Below are 20,240 nucleotides of genomic sequence, written 5' to 3'. Positions count from 1 at the left end.
TGGTATTCTGAACTCCTTTGGGACTAGATGCTGTAGGTGTTCTATAAGGCTTTTTTTTTTTTTCATACAAATTTGTATTCTGCTTTTTGTTATTGTGTGGAAGATGGAGCATGTTTGCTTTTTTCTTATTTGCTATAACACATTACTACTTTCTGCTTCCAGCAACAAAGCAACTTTTCTGGTCCTTTGGGCATTTTTTGATCCGTTGGATGCTAATAGATGTATATATGCTCCAGAGCTTTACTTTGCAAATATTTTACGAAGGCTGAGGCTGTTCCAATGAAACAACATTAAAAGTCATAGAAATTGAGATGGAAAAAGCTGCTAGGTCACGCAGTTCCCACACAGGCCCCCCAGACCAGTACAGGTTTGTTTCCAATGGTACATTTTTGGTGCTTTCCAGAAGGGGTCACTGCAGGTCAGCGTTCACTTCATCCAATGGCCTGTCTCCCTTCCCCATTGAAAAATTGGGAAACATTCTCGATCTGGTGATGACTATGTTGCAAAATGTCTTGTAATTTTTGTGATAGCATGTAGGTTGATGCTGAGCGATCAGAAGAGGAATAAATTTGTTCAAATGCAACAACTGGTCATCTAAGCTTTTAAATGAGGAAATTTAGTGAGCTCTTCAAAATGGCTTGTTAGCCACACATGCTTATTAATTGCTACAAATCCTCAGAGCTGGAGCCACCCAGCTGTAAGGAGTAAGACATTCACAGGTTTGTCCTTTCAGGTAGTTAATACTTAGAAATATCACATTTTATAGTTAGATAAAAATAGCTCAAATAATTCAAATGAACCTACTGATTGGAAAAAAAAACAAAAGGAAATAAAACTAATAAAAACAAACAAAAACCCAGAAAACCCAAGAACCTGCAAAAGTGCCCCCCCGCCCTCTCCCCCCAAGTGTGGGTAAAAGAAGGGAATAACGAACAGTCATGTTGCACCAAGACTTCAGTTCATCATTGCTCAACCATTCAGAGCCACTGGGACACAAGGACCTCTCTGAAGATTGTCCAGTGTCGCAGCCTGTTAGAGATCAGAGGCTGCTGCAGGGTTCATCTCTTGCATGTGAATCAGGTGTCCTGGTTGAGAGTAGCCAAATGCTTGTCAGCCTGCAGAACCTATCCATTCCACAAATGAACAGCTAACCCCAACTTCTTGTATCCGTGTACTGGCAACTACCTTCTGAAACAGACTTGAGGAGGTAGGAGAGAATGATACTGGGACAGAAATTAATAATTTGAAGTGTGGGGAGGGATGAAAAGTTGGCTGGAAAGAAGGAAAAGCTGCAAGAAGAGCAGGAGTATAGAGCGAAGCAATGGTACTCTAGCAGGAAAATGAGCAACTCACATGGAAATAACATGTTTATATTTTTAAGGTTTCTATCTTTTCCCAGTGGATATAGTTATTTTTCAAAGCAAAATAACCAAGTAATAATTTTATTATGTTTCCTTCCAATATTTCAGGCTTAGCGTAAACAAAAAAATCCACTGGGAAGATGAATCCAACTTCTTCTGCCAATATCGCTTCAGTTCTGTTTCTTCCACTACCTGCCTCTCTCCTTACATATTTTAGATGCTTCTATTCTCATACCCAGCATGTGTGGCATTACTATACCAGTTGAAATACGTTGGTGAAGACAGTTGTTAGAGGGAAAAGCCTTTAGGTTCAATGAAATTCACTTCTGATACAGAAATAGGAAGTTCTGAGATTTTCAGTGTTTAAAAAATATCAGTGGCTTTTGACATTTTGGGAATGTTCCATATAGGCAAGTAAGTCAAAACGATGGAAAATAACTGAGCTGCTTGCACTGAGATTTGATCTCTGGAAATTAATATTTGGGTTGCATGGAAGAATCAGAAGAAAAACTCTTTAACAACACCATAGACATCAGACCGGCAACAGTCCAAAGCTTTAATCTTTCCAGATGTTGTGTGGGCTTTTCTTTTTTTCTCCCCCAAGCCAGGTGAAGGAGAGCCTTCAGAAAAACGCCATGAAAAATACTAAATCTGTTAAGGCAGGGTTGGCATAAAGACCAATATTAAGTCTTCAGATACCTGAAATGCAAGCAATCCTAATTTGTGTTAAATGAAGACAGAAGGTTTATCAGGGCCTTAAAACAACGTTTGTGTCTTCAGGCATTTCCAGACAGAGCCGTAACAAATGCTCAGTTTGATTTCAACAACAGACATGTTTGTACATGGTGAGGATGGGCAGTAGGAGACCAGGAGTTCTCCGGTTCATTCATCTGAGAGCAGCCCTGTAGCAGTCTTTCACTGGGGAGCCTTGAAAGCCTGAACCAGCTGTCTGCATCCGTGTTTTGCGCTGTCGGTTGTAGCGTGTGCAGCCTTGACTCAGTTTCTCCCTTGTTGCGGCCAAAGCCCAAGGCTTACCAGATAGGCCTCGGAACAGTGTAGGCAAAACGAGTGATGCCCAAACTTTCAGCAAACTGATGTGTTGCTGTAGCAGCTGCTTCACTGAGTGTCTACTGTGGGTATACGTATAGTCTGTGTTCCCAGCATGGGAGGATCCACAAGCACAGGTTCTGACCACTCGGGTTAAAATTTACATGAAGCTGTGCTGGGCAGGCTCTGCAGCCTGTTTCAGTCAGGAGTCAAACACTTATGCTTTCTTTCTTTTTTTTCTTTTTTTTTTTTTTGGTAAATATGAGTCAGGACTGAAATTGTTTGCAATAGAGAGTGCGAGCTGGATCTATATTTTGTGAGTAGAGGCTCTGCCAGAATGACAAACTTTGCAGTCCCCCTCTTGCTTTTCTTCCTGTTTTTAACTCCATGAGTTTGGAACGGGGGAAGCCCATGTTGTGCTCTGATCTTGGACCATGATGGGATGTGATGGAGAGATCTCCAGCAGGGTTTTCCTCTTATGGCTCCTCCAGCCAGATGGCTTCAATCTACTGACCAATTCTCTGTGCTTTGTGTGAGGTCTGCATGCAATTTAGATGGAGCCTGTTCTCAGCTAGTTTTGCCTTTTCTTCGCTCCCCCTCCCCCACATGCACGTAACATTCCCAACTGACCCTTTTCGTGCTCCCCTTTTTCTCTAGCCATTAAGGGAAATTATGCTGGCACCATATAACAAATATATCAGATGGATTTGCCTGAAAGCCCTTTGCTTCTGGAGCCTTTCAGTCATCAAACTCCTCTGGGTATTTTTGAGAAGAGTGCTCATTTAGGCAACTATGCTGTTGATGTGGTTCTCAGACTGGTATTTGTGATGCTGCTCTTTTCCAGCTGGTAAAAAGTTTAGAATGTGGCACCACTTGTCCACACCTATAGTTGCTGCTGCTCTGAGTCCTGACAGATTTGTCTTATCAAGATAACTCAGTTGTCTGAATCTTTGCACTCTGCAGACCTAGAGAGAACATGTATATATATATATTTGTGTTTTCAGATACTGTTCAGCGTGACAAATCTCAAATATGACAAATAAAAGCAGACACTGCCCTTCACACTGCATTTTATGACTTACACTAAAACGACAGTGAGTAGCAGACAATAGCAGACAGTCTTTCACAAAGACAGAAAACAACAGAAGAATGATAATGACAAGACAGTAGGACATCTCTTGTTTGTTTTGTTTACACCATCAGCAAATTTGTTTCCTGGATTGGTTTGTTGGAAAAAAAGATCAGATGGGCTGAAGTGGAGTTTTAGGTGATGACTGTTGATCTATTAAAAACAGTTTTTTTTCATCCCTAATCTGTTTTGCATTTTGTTGCGTTGTAGTGCATTTTACTGACCCTTACGTGAGTATCCAGGGGAATTTGTTGCTTTTGTTAATCAGTGGCTTGGAAGAGGGTTGAAAGCTGATGGAAAATAATAGCTGTCCTTTCTGCCAGTCAGGTGAAAACACAATATGCTCCCTGCATTTATGAGTTCTTCAAATGAATCACAGTCAGCTGGAAACTTAAGTGATTAGAGACAAGAAGGGAAATTCCCCTGTGGAAAGAAGGGAATGGAGGTATTTCTGTGACACTGTTCACTTTACCTGGTACTTGGGACCATAGGGACTCATGAGGGCCTCTGTTATTTTGCTCAGCTTAAAGAGCTATTCCACTGATCTGGATTTCTGAAGTTATCACCAGGCAGGATTTCTCTTTGTATTGTGTTTTTATTTTATGTATCGGTTCTTTCAGGGAGTGACATTCAGTGTGTGCTTGTATGAATGTTAATGACAAACAATTCCCTTTTTCATAGCTCAGTTATGGAAGAAAACTCCCCTCCTTGACCCTGAAAATACTTGTTTCTGGTATCCTGCAGACCTAGTATATAAACAAGAAGGACTCTGCCTTCTTTCCCCCAAAAAACATCAAAACAAAATGAAACTGTTAATTCTAATGTCACTGACCGAATCAGAGAAGAATATAAGCTTGGCATACAACGAGAAAGCTGAGACAATGCTTGGTAGAGATGAAAGTGAGATACTGATGGCCAGAGTTTAATTGGGTTTTCATAAAACATGCTGTTCTTCACAATTTGGCTAGCATCTGATAGCGTCTTTTTATGAGTCTGGCAAGACAGTGAAGTTTCAAACCATTGGTTTGCAATTGGAAAAATGAAGCTGAGAGATATTCAGAAGAGCACTAGGCCTCTTTGTGTCTAATACTGAGAAGAAGCAATTCAGCTGTGAGGGAACGAGTGCCTCTTGCAGCCATACAAGTGCAGTTTAGCAGTAAATCAGCTCAGCTGCAGTCCTCACCACATGATATTCTTTAGTTGTCACTGGGGAGAATTCTGCTCATCTCCAGACAAGGTTTTGCCTTGAGTTAACATTTATTTCCGTTTTTACAGATGTGCTGACCTGTGATGGATGGGGTGTGTTAACCTTCTTCTTTTTCACACCTGGTCCACACCTGTTTGGGATCTCATTCCCTGCCCTACTGGGCAGCAGCTCTTGAACTTTGCTGGGTCCTGGATCACAAGCCAACTGAGGGTGGTGAGCAACTTTGAAATGCTCATCCAGAGGGCTTTTTGTTTTTAAAGTCAGAGAGGTTGATAGGTTTTGTTTTGTTCTTGGGTGAATATTCATTCTCATGACAAAAACGTTTCACAATAAGCTGTTCCCATTTGACAGCTCTTTGGCAGCACATGTGTGGAAAAAAGTTTTTTTGTAGTCTCACTCCTAGTGGGCAAGAGTATTGCTGTTTCAAAAAGACATTGGACTTTCATTGCTCTCATTGATGGTTTACTCAAAGAAGTTATGGACTAAATATTCCTCAGAATCTAAACTTGCTAGGGAACATAAAAGCTGATCCCCTAGTGCACTGAAGAAACTTGTTCTTGTCATGCCTTTTCAGTTCTTTTTGGGTAGGAAGGGGACTTTGTTCTTCAGGGCTGTGGATTCAAGAGCATGAAATTCAATACAAAAATTTTGAGACAAAAAACAAATGGCATTGTTTAGAATCCTGTTATAGCATGTTTTTTTCATTTGCACTGCAGGGGATTTAAATAGTAGCATGTGAGCACTGGCCAAATTTAGTTTGGTCAAGAAAAAGAAAGACTGTGAGGAAATTCAGAGAGACCCAGCTAAGCTTACTGAAAAAGCATCTCAATGGCAAATGAAGTTCCTTGTAGAATGCTAAAAGTTAATGCATGCTTGGGAGAAAACTCATTTGCTCAGCCATCTTAAAGTGCTCTAATTGAATTCTTTCTCTTTAGGAAAAGAGTTGAGCATCACTGCTGACAGCTCAGCAAAAGCTCCAGAGAGTTTTTACAAGGATGACATGGATGTAGTGGAGAGAGTCCAGTAAAGGACCATGAAGATGATGAAGGATCTGAAACATCTCTTATGAGGAAGAAGTGAGTCAGATGGGACTGTTCAGCCTACTGTTCAGAAAAAAAAGGGCTCACGGGGAAATTTCATCGATGTATCAAAATTGAAATGTATAGAAACAGAAAAATAGAGTGTAAAGAGAACAGAGCCAGTCTGTTTTCAGTGGTCCCTACTGCCACGACAAGAGGCAACGAGCACAAACTGAAACACAGGAGGCTCCTTCTGAACATCAGGAAGTATTTTTTTGCTAACCGAATGAAGGAGCAATAACACAGGTTGCCCAGAGAGGCTGTGGAGTCCCCTCCCTAGAGATGTTCAGAAACCATTTGGACACAGCCCTAGTGAAATTGCTGTAAATGGCCCTTCTTGAGCAGGGAGGTTGGACTAGATATCCTCCAGAGATTCCTTCCAACCTCAACCGTCCTGTGATTACATGTGCTTACCAATTTTATTGAGAATGACACAGCTGAGGTGTGATATGAGCACAGCATTGTGGCATTTTGAGTTATTAGTCAAGGATCAAAGTAAAGTGGTGGGCAAAATGTTTGGTTCCAGGACTGGAAAAGTAGAAAAGCTACAGGTCAGCATGAGGAACACCTGCAGAGTTTGTTATGGTGGAACCAGGAACAATAGAGAAAAGAGGGGACTTGCCAGACAGAAATGGGGGATGTTGCGGAGCTCAGTATTTGGAATAACTGGTCTGTTCTAAGGTTTTTCTTCCTTGGATGCCACTATGTATCAGTCTTTCCTGTATTCCTGCAGTTTCACTTTAAGAATCTGAATCCCCCTGAGCAGTAGGTGATCTTGACTATAACAGGAGGAATAAGCTTGGGAAAGTTTTGTTAAAAGAGAACAGGTTATAAAAACAACCCTCTCTGCACGGCTTGAACCTGTCAGCATGACGCTGCCGACGACACGGCTGGAGGGGAATGTGGCAGCCTTGAAGCAGAGCAGCCTACACAGCCTGCAACTGTTATGGCCCCAGTGTGGGCTTGGGGGAGGTGTGCCTGCCTTGCCAGGTGGGCCATGCATGGCAGTCATGCGTAAGTGGCCGTAAGCATTTAATCAAAGCGATCGCTTTGAATCTCCATTTTGCCAAGGGCTTGAGAAGGGCGGAGAAAGTGCATGTGATTCTGAAAGTGCTGCTGGGCTCATCTCCAAAGTGCAGTATGGTTCTGAGTGTCCTCTTTGGGACTATATTACCCGCCCTTTGCAAGAGAAATAGCTTTTTGTAAGGATAGTTCTGTATACAAGTGGCTGCAGCGTGGGGTTGTGCTGATCTCCAGTTCTGGAAAACCAGAAAGAGGCCTAGCAGATGAGGAAACTTGTGTCACTGAGGCCTGGGATACCGGTCTGCCCAAGATCTCTTGATATTCTGTTCAGAGTCAGTAACCTTAGAGCAGAGATTGTGCTTCAAACATTCTCCTCCAGACAAACTGACCGTGTTGATTCATGTTGTCTTCCACTGGGGACAGACTCTTTAGTGGAGTTGGTTGTGGTGGGACAAGAGGGAATGATTTCAAACTGGAAGAGGGGTTATTTAGATTGGACATAAGGAATTCTTTTACAGTAAGGGTGGTGAGGCACTGGCACAAGTTGCCCAGAGATGTGGGTGGATGTCCTGTCCTTGGAGACATCCAGGGTCAGGCTGCATGGGTCTCTGATCTATCTGTAGATGTCCCCGTTCATTGCAGAGGAGTCCATATGAGTCCCTTCCAACTCAAACAATTCCGTGATTCTACGATCTTCAGAGATACTGTAGAGAACGAATCCCTGTCCTCGTCCTCAGAGCTGGGTATTTGTAGGAGTGCCATATAATAGCATGACATGCTAATGTATGTAGTTGTGTTATGGCGCATTCAGCTGTGTCTGTAGCCATGCAGTAACAGAGGTGAGCATACAGTACTATGTGTGCATCTGTCAAGGCAGCTCACCCTTTCTTCCAGGATTATTTTGCTTTCTGTTTCCTGGATTGATAAATCTTGATGATGGCATAAATTTTCTTGGGATACTTTGAGAACATCCTGTTTCAAATGCAGCATCTTATCCATTAGATTAGATGAGTAGCTGGAGATGCAGGACACCTATGTTCAGTTTTGTGCTTTGCCACAGATTTGTTGCATGACCTTGGTAAGCCATAAGCTTTTTTTCCAACATGTTTTTCTTTTGTTGATCAAATTATACATTTTTAGAAGCTAAAGTCAAAGTCCAACATAATAGCAAGAATAAGCTTTTGCATTCTGACCACTCATGAAGTATGGAGCACCTGCATACGATGTATGTGGCTCTGCTTGAGAAACAGTAGTGTAGAGTAGTTAGCAAATGATCAGAAGTATTGCTAGGTTGGCACAGCCACCTGTTGGGAATATGGTCTGTACGTCTAGTGGAGTCTTTTGCTGGACTGGGCACTGGTTATTGTCTCCTCTCTTCCCTGCATTTGTCTCTTCCCTTTGTTTATGCAGTGACAAAAAAGAAGACAGTACAGGGTTGCACCAGTTTAAATGCATCTACGTGAGGCTTTTTGCTGGCATGGGCACATCAGCAGCCCTCTAGCCCTTGGCTGCATGAGCTTTGCAGTGTGGGACAAACCTTAGTCTTTGAGTGCCTCAGGGACGTAAGCGGTTATGGGGTGTAATTGTGCCTCTCTTCCCTGTTGGTCTGTATGAACACATTAAAATGAAACATTGCATAAGCAAGAGCGGAAAGGAGCAGTGACAAAATCTAACAGATACAGCAGCATTCAACCAAGATTTCCTAAGATGTTCACCCTACCATTCAGTCAAGATTTCATAACATGTTCAGCCTCTGTGTATGACTTGAAATGTGTGTCTAATAAATAGAAATGAGAATGTCCATGGGATGGAGAGTTCAACATTCCTCCAATTCTAAATATCCTTTGCTGGCTACCTATATTTATCTGTCAGGAAAGAAAATGTAAAACATCTGAGTTATGGAGAGTAACAAAAATTGATTAACCTTGTGCAGTAATTAATTGCTGCTAGTGTGTGAGGGTAGTTCTGGGACCAGTTTTCATCTTCAGTTTCCTGAATTGATATATCTGTCTGCTCACTTACCTGCCTACCTCTACTGGGCATGCACAAGGTGATGGTGAAGAATACAGACACTGAGTGAAATTTTGAGCTAGATTCTTACTGGCACACGAGCTCTGGCCTGGCACAGGCAGCTGGTGGAGATCATCAGAAGGCCATGTGTTTTTGTAATATGGGACAGTCATAGTGTGAGTTAGAAGATGCTAAGGTCAATTTTTTCTCGTGCTTCTGGTGGATAAATTTGATGGACTCTTGATCTGATGAAAAACCAGATAATAGAATTCTACTGAAAGCACTGCAACTGTTGAGACATGTTTTCCACTATGAAAATCTCCAGTGTCCCTTTGCACCAACAAATGCCAGATGGCATGCACTGAGTTTTGCAAAATGGCAGGGATGGAAAAAAGGCAGATGAGTGGTGTCTCGTCTCAGTGTCTCTTGCCATTTCCACTAGCCCAGAAATTTTTCCATACCATCTCACTCCCTGTCTTCTTATAAATGGCAGAGAGAAACTGGACTGTAACTCACAATTCACGTAGTTGTTGTTTTTGTAGTATACAGTATACACTGTGACATAAACAGCAAATGCTCTGTAAAGGGCATTTTACCGTTCAACACAAAGATTTCAGTCTATACCCCAGTACAGCTCTGCCTCTGTCTTCTAATGGGAGGCCACAGCACGGGGAAACGCATCCTGGGAAGGCAGAACAACGGGGCGGGAATTAGTCAGATGCAGAGGCGAGCGACTCGATACTAATGGCCAGATAGGCTCTGACAGCCTCACACCAACGGGCCACTCTTCTCTACAGGGAGTTTACGAGGCCTTGGCTTGTGTGGCCACCTCCACTTACGAATGAAAATCAAAACCAGATTGGTGTACCCCTCCCAACAGCAGCTGCCTGTTTTTTTGCATAAATCGTGCTCCCTGCCCCTCTCCAGGGGAGCTCCATAAAATAAATGGATTCATTACATGCGGATTTCCTTTTCCTTCTTCTCTAGAGAAACAAAGAGCCTATTAGATACAATATGGAAATACACATATACATGCACAACTGTGCAGAGAACATGAAAATGTGCACGTGCACATGCAGTGCATAAGCTCCCTCACTCTCCCATCTCTCTCCCATCTCAGTGCCATAAAATACTTGCAGAAAGCCCCTTCTTCTTTATGTGCACAGCTCTGCCAAACACACAGGCGTGCATTCATTCGTGCATTTCTGTAGCTGAAATTCTGAACTAGCAAGGACAGGAAAGCACAGGCAAGTTGCTTCCTCCCCAAAGGTGCGAGGCTATGTATCTCAGCCAAAGCCCCCCATAGTGGCCAGCAGTGTTTTCACCAAGGAGCAGAAGGATCCCGTCTTTTTCAGAGCTGGGCTCGCAACACAGTAACCAGAGAGCTGGGGAGGTGCCAGCTTGGTCCCTTAACTGCCGTAAAAGAGGGCGCTTTGTGTCTGAGTAGGCAGAAGGACAAAGGTAGCGAAACGGCTGGGAGGCCTTCATTCCTCTCATCTCCAGGTGGCGGCAATACTGGCATAGGAAAGAACTGGAAAGCACACCTTCCCTGGAAAGCTCTGCCTGTGTGCTGCACCACATGCAAATCTCACACACCTGTGCAGCAGGCTGAGGGACAGGCTGGAAACTCCTTGCCAAGCAGGTTACACAGTTAGGAGGTACCTACTTTCACCTTCCAGATGCTGCCATAAGATATTGGCTCCAGGACAAGACTGTGTAGTATGTGGGTATGTTGACACTGCACGCTAAAGCCAAGTCAAAGCCTAGGTTTGAGACTGACTTGCTTCCCCTGCAAACTGTTAATGCCTTCACCCTCAGGTCCAAATCCCTCTGACTTCAGCTGGGAATTCCCTGGGGCTCTGAAAGCCCAGCCTCGACAGTGTGCTGTGCTGTACAAACAGGAGGCAAATTACTGGAACTCTAGGAAACTGGGCATAATCTTTGCCAGGTTGTCTCCTGGTCACCCCCCACCCATCTGATTTAGAAGTCAAGAACAAAACAGAGGAGGAAAATGGGAGTTGCTGACTCTCCCTGGCACCAGGAGATGTTCTGCCTTGGGAAAAGGTAGGAGAAAGGCAGTAGGGCTGTGAGTTAAGGCTCAAGGAGGGGGGAAACCATGCTCCACAGTGACATTTGCTGGGTCGAAGTCCAGGCTATGCTGAGGATGCGTCTGAGTGTCTGAGCTGGAGCCAGCCCCAGCCAGATCTCCAGTTTGTGAGGGAAGGAACTGAACAACAAAGTCCTGTTTTCATTATCACTGTGGAGTCCATTTTAGCCCTCAAGAAGGAAGTGGTGGTGAAAAGCTGGGAGGGCATAGGAGCAAGCTGTGAAGGGGCACCTGTTCAAATCTGAGGAATATGGAAAAGCGATGTTGCCAGCAGTTCAGATGCATGATACAGGACACAAATCTCTCAAATCACAAATGCCTCAAGAGTGTAAGAAGATAGTGGTGTTTTCATCAGACCTGGAATATTGGGCTTCGGGGTTACATTCAGGCTCCATTACTAGCTTTTTGTGTCCGCTTTGGAGTGTAGCAACTTTCCCTTGTAAGTTGCATGTTTTTGTATAAAGTGAGTCCTTCAGCCAGAGCTTTAGGAACAACAGCGACTTAAGTAAGATGTCTGAGGAAGTCCAGTCCAGAAAGCTGGCAGCCTGGGGGGAGACAGACCCTACAAGTGAGGGATTCTGAGGAACTGCTGAGCAGAAACCCTGCAACTGAGAGAAGCTAGCAAGAACTGAGATGTGAGGGAGCTCAAAGCATTTCATATTGCCTCAAATTCAGTGTTTTAAGCCCCAAAGTTCCAGACATCTTAAGCTGGACCATGAAAGTCTGTGATGACTTTAAAGTTGGGAGCTTTTATGCTGCATTTTTCCCCTTGCTTCTTGATTTCTGAGCCTTAAGGTTGCCTTTGAATCACATTATTTAGTTTTCCCCACAACGAAGAGGACTATGTAGAAAACGTGTTTTCACCTAATCATCTGTCATCGGGATCTGGAGCTTTAAGGAAAAACAGCAACAGCATAATGAGATCCACAACCCATCAGGAGCACTGTGCTACTTCAGATGGCTTCGCTTCACTGGGGTCTGCAAGAACTTTGTATACACAAGTATGGAGATTGCAATCTTGACACTGGAAACTCTGGAGCCGTGGAACGGCCAAGCTGGATGAGCCTCAAAATCCGTTTATTCCAGGAACCTGTCTCTGATGTGCTGTTGTTCTGATGCTGTCTTTGATGCATTTGCCAAACGCTTCAAGGGAAGGTGCAAGATCTTTTCAGTAGGCAGATGTAACAGTCTTTTCCACACTTGAGCTCACTTTCTGGTTCTTAACCATTAGAGATGGGATTGAGACCAGCAATACGAAATTTAACTTATTTTCCAAATGTGCTGTTAGCTGTTGTTATTATGTTTCTTGTTTTTCTCCCTGTCCACATCTTGGCCTCCCAGCTTGTTGTGTTAAGGGTGGCTTAGTCCAATTGCATGCAATGTGAAGGAAATTGTTTACTTTGATGAGGTTTGAAGTGGTTTCTTCTTCATCTTGTGGAATATCAGTTTATCCTTTTGTGTTCAAGGGCAACAGCAACACTCAAGTTGTCTTTCCCTCTGCAGGTATTTCACGTGCTTGCATTAGGATGTCTTCTGCTTGCAAGAATGTGTGATGCTGGGTATTTGTCCCAGTGAAACTCCTTGCTTGAGGCTCCCATGTACTTTACATGCTTTGTTGTACAGATGCTGCTTCCCTCCAGTGTTTTTCCCTCCCCACATGTAAGCAACTGTGTTACCTGATAGCAGAGGCACTCAGCTGGGACTGAGACAGTCTCTGGTCTGTTCCTTGCTGTGAACTTTCGCAGCAGCATCTGCTTCTCTTTAGACTATAAACTGTGTGCACATTTGTGCCTGAAAATCACGATTTCAACTGAAACCTCTACATTCTGTTGTAAAGCATGCAGTGATCTGTAGTAACTCACAGTGAACTACACTCTCATCTCACTGGTCGCTCTCATGCTCTGCTGTTCACAGGGTCGGATGTGCTCTGTGAATTGGGTGCTTTGGTGCCCTGGTGCCCGGGCTTGGTGGTGGGCTTGGCCCCAGAGCACAGCAAGGCCGAGAGCTTGGAAGGGACTCAGACCTCCAATTCTTCATGGGAAAGCAGAGAGCACACCATTCTCTCTAGGAACAATCCTGTCTCTGTCTCCCTCCTTTGCTCCTTATCTCCATTGACATTTGTATGCAAATAGCATCAAAGGATCAGAGATGCGAGATAGACTGCCTGAATATTCAGGCAGTGCACTTCAGAGCAACCCATCACCAGCTCACAAGAGAGTGAGAGGGAGGGATAGATGCAGGGGATCAAGCCCTGACCCTTCTCTGACAGTCATCCCCCTCTTTCTTACACTTGAAGGCACTTGCTGCCGTTTGTTGAACCAATAGCTCCAACTGAATGGAAAATCCAGCTGGAGATTTGCCTGTGATATCTGACACTTGTAATTCATGGTATGTTGGCCAGTTCTGCAAAGTGGAGCGGGAGCACAAACAGCCCCTCATGGCTTGCCAGCCACGTGTGGGGTTCAGTAGTCACAGTGTGTGTGGGCTCCTCAGAGATGAGAAACCTCTCCAAGCAGTGATGTGACCGTGATGAGGGCGAAGGGTGGGAGCAGGGAGGAGGGACGCTGTCTGCTTTGGATCCCAGGACAGGGGTAGGTGAGGTTTGGTACCTTGTGGATTTGCTCAGGCCCAGGAGCTGGTCAGGAATTGGATTTGAGGAGCTGAGCAGCTTACAGGAGAGCCGCTATGCTGGAGGGAAGGAGGCAGGAAGATTTTGTCTGTGCTTGCGTGAGGCTTTTTCAACTTCCTTCTCACCACAATCTGCCTGTGGGGACAGGGACTGCAGCTGCCACCGCAGAGTTCAGCCAGGGGTTCCTCTCAAAGGACAGCTTGTGGCTTTGATCAACCATAGCCATGTGCCTCTTTCCCTGCGTGTTCCCTGGGCACAGAATCTGGCTGTGCAGACGTGGGGATGGACATCAGCTCTTCTGCACTTACAGCCCTGCCAAAGTAAGGGCTTGCTGTCATGGCAAGGAGAAGGATGCTGCCTGGCTCAGCTGCCACTGTCCTGAGGTGGATGTCCAGTGTCAGCATGTTGATTCTGCTGCCCAGAGCACTCACAAGACCCTGCATGGGAAGAAATGAGCAAGGCCACCTTGGACGAGCATTGTCCTGGCTTTCAGGGAAGGCCAGTCAGGTTGTCAGGGGTGGGACAAGCACACAAGTTACCAAGGCAGCAGAAGGAGAGCATCTGCTAGCCCGTTTTCTGTGCCTGGCTCAGTGGTGGAAGCAGAAGGATCCTTGGTGTGTCTGCCATTTCCTGGCAAATTACCTGTGTCTAGTCACTCCTTCCTCAGCAGCTGGGGCATACGGTAATAAAATCTATCTGCACTTCAGGAAGTGCTATCTTCAAGTTCCTCAGTTCCCTGAAGGAGAATGTAGTAGTGACAGGTGGGTAAAACTCAGGCTGCTTGCAGTCTGTGGAGACCATCAAAAAATCATAGAATGGCTTGGGTTGGAAGGGACCTCAAGGATCATCAAGATCCAACCCTGCTGCTGCAGGCAGGGCTGCCAACCTCCATATCTAACACTAGACCAAGATACCCATGGTCTGGGCGGCGTGTTGACCTTGCCTGCTTAACATGTGTACTGTGCCATGGCTTTGCAGATCTCGTGAGAGCACACATGGGAAATCATTCCCTGATTTCCTTCTTTGGGCTACTGTGCCCATCAGCTCTGGTGTTTTCCAGATGATTGCAGGCTTGATGCCTTAGACCTTGGAGCTCTTATGGCTGGGGCCACTGGCCCTGTCTATGTGTAGGCACAAAGCCACATCTGGCTTGGTTTGAAGGCAGAAGGCAGAGTGAGATCTGGCAGCCTTTGCAGCCTGTTGAAAACCAGCCTTACAAAATATGAGTGAGGGAGCAAAATGCAACAATATAAGAGAAAGAGGAGGAAACCACCAATTAGGAGCAGCCCCTGAGGGGTTGCTTTCTCAGGAGCCAGGAGGCACACTGCCAGCAGGACTTTTGGAGTGGGACGGGGCAGGCTAAGAAGGCAGAGCTGGGGCAGCTTCTTTACCCAGAGCTGCTCTGTAGCTGGAAGGTCCTGCAGTGCCGGAGCTGTTGCCTCTGAGCAGAGCAATAAGAGGAGCTGGCAAAGGGGAAGAGCAGGAGTGCTGTGAAGGTGCACCCTTCCTTAGCCTGCAGCAACAAGCTAGCAGCTCGGAATTGCTTCCTTCAGAAAGCAGCTGGGAGTAGCTTGCAAAGCTCTTCTGGTAGCCAGATTTCCCACAGGATGGCAGAAGTGTGAGTTTGAATGAGGTACCCCCTGCAAAACAAACCCACAGCTGGTGCCCAGCTCCAAAGGTGGCTTCTTATGTGCCAGAGGAGACTGCCCCACCAGCATGGGTCTGTAGAAATAAGGGCGCAAGGCCTGTGCTCCATTGTTGGTACTTCCTTACGACAGTCTGGGGAAACTCAGGGGTTATGCAGTTCCTGGCCTGTAGGGCTGTTGTTGCTGGCTGGAAGTCAGTGTTATTCTGCGTTACTAGTGGTGCAGTGTGGTTTGCAGAGGGCCTGTGCTCCTGATATGGAGTGCTGCTGAGGGCTGAACAGCCAGGATGTGGCTTGTGGACCGTGTACTTCCTGCTGAAGAGGAGTGGGTGTGCAATGTAGCTTTTGTTTCATTCTCTCTTATTTTGCAGTCTTCCTGGAGATGCCCTTTTTTTAGGGCCATGCTTAGGCAATGGGTCCTCTGGAGAGGAAAAAGCAAAATACTTGCCTGTGCCCACTCAGTGACACATCTTGGGTGCTATTTATAGGGACTATCCAGGAGAACATTGTCAGTGTGTGGAGAAATCTGGGTTTGCAATGTAGATGGGCTGAAGTAGACCTGATCCTGTATGTCCACTAAATGGGCGGGTGATGCCTTCATTCACCCTTCATCCCAGTTGTCTCCTTCTTCCCTTGTTTTGTCACCAGCAATGGTGCTGCCCTCCATGGAACAGAACACTTGTTGCTCAGGCTGAGAAATGGCAAACAGCAGTGAAGGTGCTCACAGCTGGATGGGGAGACTGGTGTTAGCCACCAGTTTTGGCTGGATGGTGGAAATCCATGGCCAAGACCTTCCTTGGAAGGAAGGGGCAAGATCCCTCTCATCTGACAGCTGCCTGCATTTAGATGGTTCTAAATTACTCATACTAGAGCTTCCAGCAGCCCAAAGCACCTGAAATTAGCTTCTTTTTAGGGTTGCCAATGGGAACTTGGGTGATTTAGGTCCCACTGTTTTCTCAGCAATGAGGTGACTCATTGACTGCCTAGCTGATGTACTGCAGAGTGCCATTACAAGGGTAGTCAACTCCAATCACAAGAGATGTTGAATAAGCTCACAATGTCCTTGTAATGGCACTCTGCAGGAGCTCAATTCTTTGCTTCAGCTCGTTAACAACTGGATTTATCATAGAATCACCAAGGTTGGAAAAGACCTCTAAGGTCATCTTGTCCGACTGTCGACCTTCCACAAATATTTCCCCATTAAACCATATTTTTCAGTACAAAATCTAAATGTTTCTTGAACACCTCTAGGGATGGTGACTCCACTGCTTTCCTAGGCAGCCCATTCCGGCACCTGACCACTCTTACAGAGAAGAAATTTTTCCTAACATCCAGCCCAAACCCTCCCTGGCACAACTTGAGGCCATTCCCTCTATATAAGTTCCAGCTGTCCTCACTTAGCCTTGTGAGTGAAAGAGCACCTGAGATGTGCCAGGCAATGAGAGCTGCAGCAATACTGAGCACGGTGGCTGCCCAGAACACTGTGGGTAATGTGGCACAGAGCATTTTGAAGATGCTCTAAGTGAGAATTGTCTAAATGTTTGCTTGGCTTGTTGCAGGGACCAAGGTTTCTGTCTCTGGCATCCTGGACATTTTCCTCATCCTTCACATTGCTGTATAGAGTTGCTCTCTCTCTGCCCAAGAGACATGTAGTGTAAGTGATTCAGTATGTTTTAGGCAAGGGATTTGAGCACAGGTCTCATTCTGTCAGAGGAACCGTGGCAGTGTAATGAATGAGGCTCTCTAATCCATTTGATGCAGATCTTGAATCTGGGTCTCCCCCCATCCCTTGAGTATCTAACTTTGATCCGTATGATCTGTTAGCATTGGAAAGTTTCCACAGAAAGGTTCATTTCCAGTAAGTTGATTTTTTTCATTATGGGGGAAAAAAAAACTTACTGAGAAATACCCGATTAGATCCAGTAGAGACATCTCAGCCTCTTTCCACAACACAGTCTGCACTAGAAATCATCTTGCACCAGCTGCATCTCATAGATAGAAACCAGAGAGTTATCATTTTGCCTACGAGTATATGCAAGAGAAAAGCCATATAGGAGCCTTAGTTTGATACACTAGGTAACAGAAATCAGACTGTGTAATATTTTCTCCCTGACCATCCATAGCTAACAGTAAAAATATGATGAAAAGGGAAACAAGAAATGAATAGATGCTAGAAGGATATCTTCAGAGTCATTTAAGTACAAGGCAGAAAATTCTGGTGACTGAAGAGTTGGCATTTTCCCTTGCTGAACCCAATGGCACATGTTAGTTCCAGGAGAAATTCTTCTATGTTTCTGGAAGGATGCTTCTTGTGACACATAGTCTGTTTTATAGATCCTGGGGGCTGCAACTGCTAGGTTGTAATTATATTAATTAACAATAGCAACCTTTATTCCTCCTCTTTCAATCCTTTTTAGAGTGGCATTCTGTTGTGCTTATGTAGCTGTTCCTCTTCCTCTCCCCTTCCCCTCTCCCCTTCTCTTGCCATGTGCCTGCATGTCCCACTTGCCCACCGCCTGGGTACATCTGGAGAAGCACAGCTGCATCTCCAGTCGAAAATACTGCTGTGGTTCATTGAAAATGTTTCAGCATCAGACAAAACCTTATATTTAATAGCCAATTCAACAAAAAGGCAGTCCTCTAGGTGGAGGTCACATTTAATCTCTCTTTGCCTTTAGCAGGAACAGCTAAAGCATTTCCAGTTGGTTGCCCAATTAGCCCAGGCGTCTTGCGACAGATCTGCTGAAATTGCGTGCAAAGCAGCAGTTACGGTTGTTGCACCGGTGAGCTAAAGAGGGCACTTGAGGCTTTTAAGCAGCTATGACACAGTCCTGAGAAACAACTAACATATGGAAACCATGCAGACCATCCCTGGCCTGCTGGCTGTTGAGGGCCTCATCCCAACCGCCTCTGCCAAACCTGGCCGTAGGAATGATGTCAGCGAGTCACTCTACGGGGTTTTGGAGAGCAGTGCAATGCACCCAGTGAAGTCAGTGATGACATTTCTAGTCCTGGGGAGTTACATGATCATGGATCACCCCCACTGCTATTCTTTTGGACATGAATCTGGCAGCAGGACCCTTGAAGTCATGACTTTGAGCTCCCTCAAGTACAACTCATTATATCTGGGAACAGAGCCAAGGGGGATCGAAGGAGATTTCAACTGGTGTGAATCCCAGCTGCATGTCTGCTTAGCAACACAGATTTCCATAAATATGTTTTCCATGGCTCTGCTCTCTCAGAAAAGCCCCCTTGCACTGTCAGTAGGATGTGGTTGTAGGCAAAGGTGTGCGTGTATAAGCCAGCATGCATTCTTGTAAGTGTGTCTCTGAGGGCTGCAGTAACAAATTTTTGTTGTTATTGTTGCATGCAGAGCCCCATCTGGGAGCTAAGACCTCCTGCTGGACCACTGACCCACTGTGCCTGAGGCAGTTGTTGAAATGCAGAAGCTATCAGCCACAGGTCTCTGCTTGTTGCCTCCCAGATGCTGCTCTTCACAACAGCAGTGGGAGCTGCAGTTGCAGTGGGCACTGTAGCAGGTGTGCAATGAGGATCTTCTCATTTCCTAAGAAGTCACCCAGTGCCTGATGCCCTCTATCTGCATCTGCTGAGGAGTTGTGCTGCCACATGTAAATGCTAAATGGTCAAGACCTGAGAGCAGATAGAGCTTTGAGGGCAAAAACACTCAACCCACACATGTTGGAGGTAATGTTATTGTAGATTCGGTTTGAATCAAAGGTTTTTCCTGCATCTATCTGAGATGTACCTGACCTCAGATCCATCTAGAGCTGGATGTGAGCTGAGAATCCTGTGTCCTTTCTTTTAAGGGCCAATGTATATGAATGAAGCCAGACTTGTTTTTCGCTTTGTCTCAGACACCGCCACAGCCCGTACTGGATGAATGGGTGGAATAAGATCTATTCCAAAGAGTGAAGCAAAGGACAGGAGCAGGACTCCAGGAATTCCTTCCCAGATCTGGGAGAGGAATTGACCTGATGTATAAAAGCAAGCCCCAGGGGCAGGACTCTTGGAATCTTGTCCTAACAGTGGTAGTGGGGTGAATTTGGGTTCATAGGAGAAACTGGGATTCATAGGCTTTAGCCCTATCCATAACAGAGTTATCTGGAGTTTCTGATTGTGGAGGCAGAGAACGTGGGTCTGGACTTACCAGTGTTATGGACAAACCACCCAGAATCTTTGTTTGACTTCGATTCTGATCTGAGTTCATTCAGCTTTTGTCTGAGGCCAGATCTGAGCCCACTCCTTTCCCTTTGAAATCGTTTTCCGCTGTTGGCATAAATGGGAAAAAAATGACTTCATTTTACATCCCTGAGTAAACAGATCCCACTCCATCCCCAGAAACTGAAAGCTGAGGATTCATGTTCCTCAGAACCACAGCAGATGAATCAGAGCTGGACTTTCCTTGTTTCTGAGGCTGACAGGGGAAAGAGAGTTGCAACAGGACAGCAGACAAGAGGAAGCAGAGTCAGAAGCTGGAGCCTGCGTGCTCGACAGGAGTGCAGCTGAGGAGGAGGGAGACCTCCAGCTCTGTGCCTCCAGATAGCTCAGCTGTTGAGTCAGCTGGGTCTGGGGCTTCGTGAAACAGCAAGGGGGCAAGGGTGAGCAAAAGCTGAGAGCGTGCGTGTGTGAGAAAAAACGTTTCACCTCTGGTGTGTGGCCAAAAGAGCGGCTATGTTACTGTGGCCCGTGGAGACACACTTATAAGAACGCATGCTGGCTTGCACACGTACACCCTTGCTCACAGCCACATCCCAATGACAGTGCTTGGGGGCTTCTCTGAGAGGCCAGACACGGTTTGTGCTGGTCCCCGCTAATGACCAACATCTGGCAAGATGGCTGGAGTGGAAAGCCAGCTGGGGCCAGTGAGCCCTTTCCTTTGTTAGGAGTGAAGGGGAGGGTTGGATCAGACAGGCTGGAGAGGACTCCTCTAAAAGCAGCCTGCTAACACTCCTGATTCCTCTGCAGAGAGCAGTAGTTGAGCG

The sequence above is a fragment of the Tetrao urogallus genome (assembly GCF_951394365.1).
Source record: "Tetrao urogallus genome assembly, chromosome: 2".
NCBI lineage: Eukaryota > Metazoa > Chordata > Aves > Galliformes > Phasianidae > Tetrao > Tetrao urogallus.
This window is presented reverse-complemented; position numbering follows the sequence as displayed.